Source organism: Solanum pennellii, chromosome 10, assembly GCF_001406875.1.
Source record: "Solanum pennellii chromosome 10, SPENNV200".
In the NCBI taxonomy this organism is placed as follows: Eukaryota; Viridiplantae; Streptophyta; class Magnoliopsida; order Solanales; family Solanaceae; genus Solanum; species Solanum pennellii.
The window spans coordinates 69,837,054-69,845,396 of record NC_028646.1 but is presented as its reverse complement, the minus strand read 5'-3'; positions in this window follow the sequence as shown (position 1 = coordinate 69,845,396).

The window sequence follows — 8,343 nt, the reverse complement described above, 5'->3', positions numbered from 1 at the left end:
GCTTTTTGTTTATATTTGATCTTTCTAATCTTGATCAACCCAAGATGCTACAAAATACCCTATGTTTTGTACTCGTACTGCACTTTTGCATCTTTTGTGATGTAGCTCCCAATTGGAGACACCCTCATAAGTTTGCATTTGGATCTCCCAAGGTCGTTCCAGACTGGGATTGTTGTGATCTCCCAACATTGAGAGAGTTGTTGTTGTCCTCCTTTTGTAGCGACTTTCATTTTCTATTTTGGATTAGTCAATTCATCGTGTGTGTGTGTATATATATATATATATATATATATATATGACATTTTGTCCATAGTAGCTCCTATTTAGTTGACACCAAGTCCCGTGTATTTATTTTGTATCTTATGAGATTATCTCTTGGTGATTTTTGGTCCTATTTTATATATTTGTATTGTACTTCATCTATAAATATATGGTATGGCCCTTATTTTTATATACTTTATTATGTCTTTCAACTTTTATTCGATATGTTTCATTGAGGTTATTTCTTCCCGTTTTGTGTCTTGGGTATATCCTTTTCCAGTTGGTGGATCGTAGTAGATGCCATCATGATCCAACTTTAGGTGGTGACATTCTAAGAGTATACTTGAGACTTGTTACAATCATATCGTTGTTTCTCTGGAAAAGTTCGCTAGGAACAACCTCGGAAGGGTGGTAGTTTGACTAACTCTGGTTCTCTCAAGTGACTTTGAAGTGCCTGTAAGTTTATTTAGTGTTGATTAAGATCATCAAAGCTCGAGCTTAGAATAGACTCTTCAGGTTCAGAAGCTTGATTACTTTATTAATTTCAATATTAACTTAACTCCTCTCATTAATAAATTATTGTTTATCGACACTCTATTTTTTCATAGTTAATACTAGTTGTTTACATTTTTAGTCAATAACTGGTGTTTTATAGCCATCTCAATCTAATATATTAATTCTCCTTAATAATCTTAAGCCAATAATTATTTGAACATTGTTTGTACTAATACCTTTATAGAAGATATATTTTCATATTATCCTTGACGCCAGAAGAGCTTATTTTATGAAGTGTTTTGTATTCTACATGCATAAAAAATTATTGGAAATTGTATGATCTATGTCGTTAAGAATTTCAAAAATATATATCACAAATTAATATCTTCACTTCAGGTGAACTTCAACTCAAATAGTATAAATTTGCCTATAAATTATACGAACTTATAGTTAATTTTGTGAAGTAAACAAATGTGAGATACTTAAACGTCAAATTTAAAATTTCGATTATTAATAATATCAAAAATGGACAAAAAGTAAAATGTATCTTACCCTATTAGAAATGTTCACATAAAAAGATAAAGTATGATAAATTGTCATATTATATACATACTAAAGCAATAAATAAGAAATTGACCAGATTTCAATTTTAAAAGAAGTCCAACTATGGGGAATACAATTATTATGTTTTCAAAAGAGCATATTAAAAATAAATTATTAGATTAATTGGAACCTCATTTGTATTCCATAAAATTATCTCTTCCAATATTAATTATATATACATACACCTATCTATTAAATCCTCAAGCCATATTCTTTTCACATCTCGGTCTTGAAATTTATCTTTAATAAATTTTATTTCTTTACCTCTACATATATATATGGCTTCCTCAGATCTTGAAATGAGCTCTTGACGCGAAATAGTTCTGTATGTGCTAATGATTAGTCTTGTCCAACTTGTGGTATGTTGCCTTTTAACTAAGATGCTTGCTCAATATTTTATTAATTTGTTCTTCGAGATGCAGGAATCATTTAAGCAATTTTAGGTTTGGATTTTTATATTTGTTTTTCGATGATTCAGAAGTTGTTATTATTATTTTCTCAAAACTATTCATTATTGTGTTTTCCTTAATTTTTTTTACTTTATTCTCTCTTTATCATTGAATATTGGTAATATATTTTAGTATTGACAATTGAGAAAGCAAAAGAGTTAATAAATTTGATAGAACACTTTTTTTTTAATGAGTCAAAATTAGGTAATAGATTCAAAAGAAAATAATTTTTTTTAAGTTTTTCTTTTTAAATGATTCGAAAATCATATGTATTATTTATAGGTTCTACAGAACCAAATCGATAACCAAAAAATCATACTAGCCTCCACTCCTATATCAATGCATCCATTACATGTAAGATTTCCACAACTTTATCCTTATTTATTATCATGTCAAATGCTTTAATTTTTCTATTATATCTTTAATTTCTATTAATTTTTGCTTCCTCGTAGGAGAATTTGGGGGCATTTAATAACACTTGATGTATGTGGTAATAAAACGTTTTCCTCATTTTTTTTAAAAAAAAACTACATTGTAAAATAGATCAGACATACCCTTGATCTTTGTGAGATAGGTCAAATACACCTCCTGGTAGATTTTTTATATTACTAGGAATTCAAGATTATTTTTTTTGGTTTCTTCCGTCGAAAAGGGTATATCTACTTATTTGTGTAAAGTGGGAGTATATCAATACTAATTTACAATGTTGAGGGTTATATCCATACTTGTAGCCAAAATTTTATATTAATCGTGTTGGGCATATTACTTTGTAATAATATTTAAAATGTTCATTCATATATAAATATATATCATAGGATCAAGTTTAATACTAATGCAAAATTAGAAGAACCAATTTAATATATAATCTAGTAAATTTCTATGTTAATATTTGTTAACTTTTCTCAAAACAACCTTTTTATAAACTAACTTCAATAAAAATTTGAATATTCGATATTTGTAACTATTGATTTTCTCTATAATTATCTATGGAAAATATCAAATATATTTTCACTCATTGAGCCAATTATTTAATATGATAGAACATTTGGCTGAATCTTATTAAATATAATTAATTTTTATTTTCTTGCATTAAATAATTAATCAATCAAAGGAGATTATGTTTTGTTATACTTATTCGTCAAAAGGATTAAATTCTTCGAGCATATAGAATAGTTCTTATCAATATGGTCTTTTCTTTGTTGATTACTAAGAATAATTTGTGTTTTAAATTTTTTTTTTGAAACATGATTATCGAAGTGAGGAGGAGATTTATATTGTCTTTTATTAGTTATGAAAAAGAAAAATTATAGGTGTAAAAAGAATTGAATATTGACATACTTGAACTTTACAGCAATTCTACCAAGATATGAAACTCTGTTTGTTTGTTGTTTAACAAAAATCTTTCTTCCTTACTTAGATTATTGTAACCTTTATTTTTTCCTTCTACTTCTGAAAATGACAAATTTATATATTTTAAATAATTTCACTACAGATTGTCACTTTTTTAAATACAGTCACAACACTTCAACATATTTTATTATTTGATGAATAATGTTGGAACAATCATAGTACCCCAAAAACTACGTGGGAGGAAGAGAAGTCTAGTTGCTTCCAAATTCATAGCAAATATTGTGGTTGACTTTGTAATTGTACCTTATAAAGGCGAAGCAAACTTTACACAATTAAATTAGAAAAGGATAGTACATTTGATTATTAAGATTATCTATATGTAAACGACACTAATATTGTTTGACATTTCTATAGAGCTTCATGTTTCTGGCTATTATAGTGAAATATCGTAAAAAAGGACGTATGATACAACATAACATGAAAAATCAGTTCAAAAAAATATGGTTATTATAGGAAATGCTTGTAAATCGGACGTTTAGTATATTAAGAGTCCTGGATAGTTAAATATTTTACTATGCAAACAAATAATAGAATGAAGACAAGATAAGTGATTCATACAAAACTTAAATCATAAATATTATGAAATGTTGCATGAATGGAAAGCTGAAAGGAGACAATATGAAAATGGAAAATGTGAAACGGTAATACAAGTTCTTATATAATTTTTTATTTTCTTTGAATGTCTGGTCATACTTCTTGCCTAAAGTACACTTACATTTATCGTTTTATATAATAATATTTACTTTTTAGAATGAAGTGTTTAAATGAACATTCAACATGTTTTATTATTTATATCATACTTGACAGTAAAGATATAGTGATAATCATTTCCAATAAAGTTAGAATTTAGTTGTACTTAATTTCCCATTTCATATGTCTTTAAACAATAGTAACTAAGAAATCATTTGAATTGTACATATACAAAATTATCAAACGTGCTTCTTGTGATTATTATTATTATTTTTTTGGTAATATTGTGATTTTAATTTCTATATAATGTAATTTTTATATGAAAATTAAGGAACTATTTTTGGATTGCACTTTTACTTCCATGAGAACAAACGTACTATGTGTCAATCTACTGGAGATGTAAGATGATATATTTCCGAAGGTTTTGAGAACTTGAAAGTAGATGTTCAACCACTAACCAGTGTAATAATCGAGTCAATTGTAAGTTGATACATTATATGAACTTTATTTGATAAACATATTCGTCATGGTCATCTTTCTAGAAAATCAAATTTACTTATTTAGATAGTTGAAGTGTTTGGTCAAGCTATTAAGAAAAAAACAAGGACTTTTATGTAGTATAGTAGTTATGGTTTTTTAAAATTAAGCTTAATTATTGGATATTTACTTTTTGACGAGCACCAAATTTTGCTTTAATCAAATTTATTAGAAAAACACAAATTAATTTACTACATTTTTAGAATCAGTTATAAAAAAATATAAACACTTCAAAAATATAAGGGGTAGGGAAAGGATTATACCTAATTGGATCTTATGTATATATTATTGCCTTGAATTATTTCTTTAATAAATTGTTTTCATTCTTTGAACTTCACCATATCCCATATTTACACAACTGTAACTTTAACACTCATTTAACGCACCATGACAATTATATAATTTTAACAAAAAACATTCTTATGAAAATTTGAAGATTTGGAGGAATTGAAAATGAATAGAGGAAAAGAAAAGGAGAATCTTCAATCTCAGAGAGGGGAACTTTAACAAAGGAGTGCAAAAGAAATGGATACGACAACCAGACAAGAATAAGACTCACAATTATTAGATGGTGCGTGCATCAACCTTATGAACATCGATGGAATACACAACAATCAGGTAACTCATGTTAAGACAACTATTAGTAATTCTAGTTACAAAATTCATACAAAATAAAAAGAAAAATAGATATTTGTGACATAAAACTTTTGTAGCTAAACCTAAAAGTCACAACTCATCCTATTTAATGAAAGGACTTTGTTTATATTCACAAGACTTATTTTTCTCACATTGTCAGTGCAATTACAAATATGATCATATAAGTTTTTTGAAACATTGATAAATTTGGCAAAATGACATCCTTTTACAGATTTTGTGTTCCACTACAAAATGAAGTAGACGAAATACTTGTAGCAACCTTGATTTTAGTAGGCTAGACTAGGGCTAAGGGTAAGGGGAGTAGCTAGACATGAAAGGGGAAAGGGCCTAAATTACCTTGGGAAAGGTGTAGAATAACATTTTTCCCTTGGTCCACTCGACGAGGGGCAGTGTCATTGTAAAGATGATGTAGTGCTTAACAAAGTGAGTCATCATCGAGTAGTGAGCAGTCCACATGGGTAAACCTATGTGAGTACGAACTAAAATATAACTTATGAACTATAGTTATTCAAGAAGCATCACTGAGTATGGGTAAAATTATGAGATATTACTCATGCCTTGTACAAGTAGAGTTTGAGGGTTTTTATGGTATATTTTCATTATGATATGATGATCTACATATTGGACATGCTTATGACTTATGCTTTTCCACTAACTTCAAAATGACTCTGACTTGGTAAATTACATGTCTTCAACTACAATGTCCCTTTTAGCATGTCTTCAATGTTTTTATGAATAGCTATCATACTTGGTGCATTTCTGTACTAACCCAAATTTTCCTACATTTTCCCCAAGTGTAGGGTTCAGTCACCAAGGTGGTTCCCATTTTGGCTAGATCTTGGAGTTGATCATTTTCTTTTTAGGTTTGGTGAGTCCTTCTGTTTCGAGGATGGATACTATCATTATAGTTTTATTCTTGTACTTCTCTCTTCGATTATGTTGTTTTTGGGATCTGACTGTATTTTTCACTCAAGGATTGTAATAGATAGCTAATTGAGAAAAGTTTAGACTTCCTATTTTCTTTTATAAAGGAATTCATAAGACTTGAAATGTGTTTTAATCTTTATTGTTCTTTACTTATGTTATGATATGTTAAGTGGATTACATTGTGTCTTTCGGGGTTCCATGTGCCTAGTTACGTCTAGGGGGTATCCTTGGGTCGTGACAATAATGCACGGGAATATCGATGAATGATATTGTTCCATGTACGCATAAATGTCCTAATTGATGATAAAATGGTAAACAACATGACGACAAAGAAATAGTGAATTCAAGCTTGCAAAACAAAAGGAAGAGTTAGCTATATGATTTTGACATTGTTAACATCTCTAGGAAAACCATTAACTACTACATTCAACAAGCTCACAAGAGTTCTTCAATTAGTACTTGCAAATTTATTGTTATTTACTTTTGGAATATTTTCATTATTTTGTAAGTTCAATTTAGATCTTATGTATTGAACAATTGATTAGTTTCATCTTGATATAAAAAATCATTTTAATGTATGTTTCCGATGAAGTTTAATATTGATTTAAGAAACCATTTTTACGTATGCTGTTCTATTTATGTTTATTTCACTTAGAACTCATATCTTTCTATTTGCGAAAAGATTTTTAAACGTCTCCATAACAAAGACAAATTCTATTTCCTTCTTTAAGTCAAGTAAAACTTACTAATTTTTGTATATTCATAATTTGTAGATCAATTTTGGACTTCGGTGAAAATTTATTTACTCGTAGAATTCATAGATGTGTTAGTAGATCATGAAAAGGGTTAAATGGTGCCTATATTTTCACAAAAGTACAAAATATAATTTACATCCTTCTATTTTGTTAAAAATATCCATCTACATACATTTTAGGCTAAGACATATATCTTGACTTGTTGTCAACACTGCATAAACATTATATGTAAATTTTACGTGCTATTATATTGTTGGTCCTATTTTTTACTCCAACCCAAATTAAATAAATTCACTCACTTGATTTTATGACATACCCGAGCAATTCGTTCATTGATTTTTTAAAAAGAATCATATTCCTCAAAATTATTTTTCATTAAAAAACAAACATCCAGAGGTTAGATTATAAAAAGTAGATTTTATGAAATAGGAAAAGCCAGACCTCCGAAGCTCTTTTAATTAAAAAAAAAATCTTTAAGAAATCAATCTATAGAGGGTTAGCTTGCTTTTAAGCCAAATGAATACCTTACCCAAGAGATTCTAAAGATTAACACTAAACTCTTTCAATTCTTTATGGGCCATAGGGTAACTCAAAATCGATATAGGATGAGTTCCCGCCTCAAGGTTAATAGAAATGTCAATAACACTCAGGGGGCGGGCTCGGTATGTCAGTAGGTAAAACACCCAAAGATGAGGAAGAAGATGAACTGAATCAATAGAAGGAACCTCCCTAATCACATCCTTTACCTAAGTGGTTTCACGTATTAGGACACTTCATCCAATACTAATTGCGCCAATGAATGTGAGAAATAATATAACCCAACCGAATGGGTTGGGATCATTTCCAAATTAGGTGGCACATATTTGAGATTCAATCAGTCATATCTAAAAACATAATTCAAGTTTAGGATGAGTACACGTGTCAAATATCAAAGGGGTTTTTGAATTTAGTTATCAACTAAAACAACAAATAACGCTAAATACAGATATGGACATGGCATTCTTCGGATGTTATTGGATTATGGGCTAAGGTAAGAAATTTTGTACTTTTAATTAATTTTCAAAAGTTGTAAATCAGTAAATAATCTACACTTTAGTGAGGATAAAATCTCTCTCAAGCAATTTACTCCGATCAAATTGGTTTCTCTCGAACACTGATACGCTCGAACTTACTTCTCAAATAAGAAGTAAAGCGGTGGTGTCAAGTAAATAACCCAACTAGTGAGGTTGGGATCGTTCCCACGAGGAAAATAGTCTAGACTTAACTTCAACCTGTTATTACTATTGTTTGGTCAATGACTTCCTTGGAAAGTTAAAACATAAAAAGGGGGGTTTCTATTTCTAAATGAGTGAAAATAAATAACGAACTTGAAAGAGACACTTAACAGCTTTGACAGTTTGATTTTAATCAATTAATCAAAGTAACTAGGGTTTACGTGTTCCCCACAGGTTCATAACTTGATAATTCTAACTATAACAATTCTTTCCTAGTATCTTGCATGCAAAGTGATAAGTTATGTATTTCTAAATCCTTGGTCCGGCATCTAGAAAATCTCACTC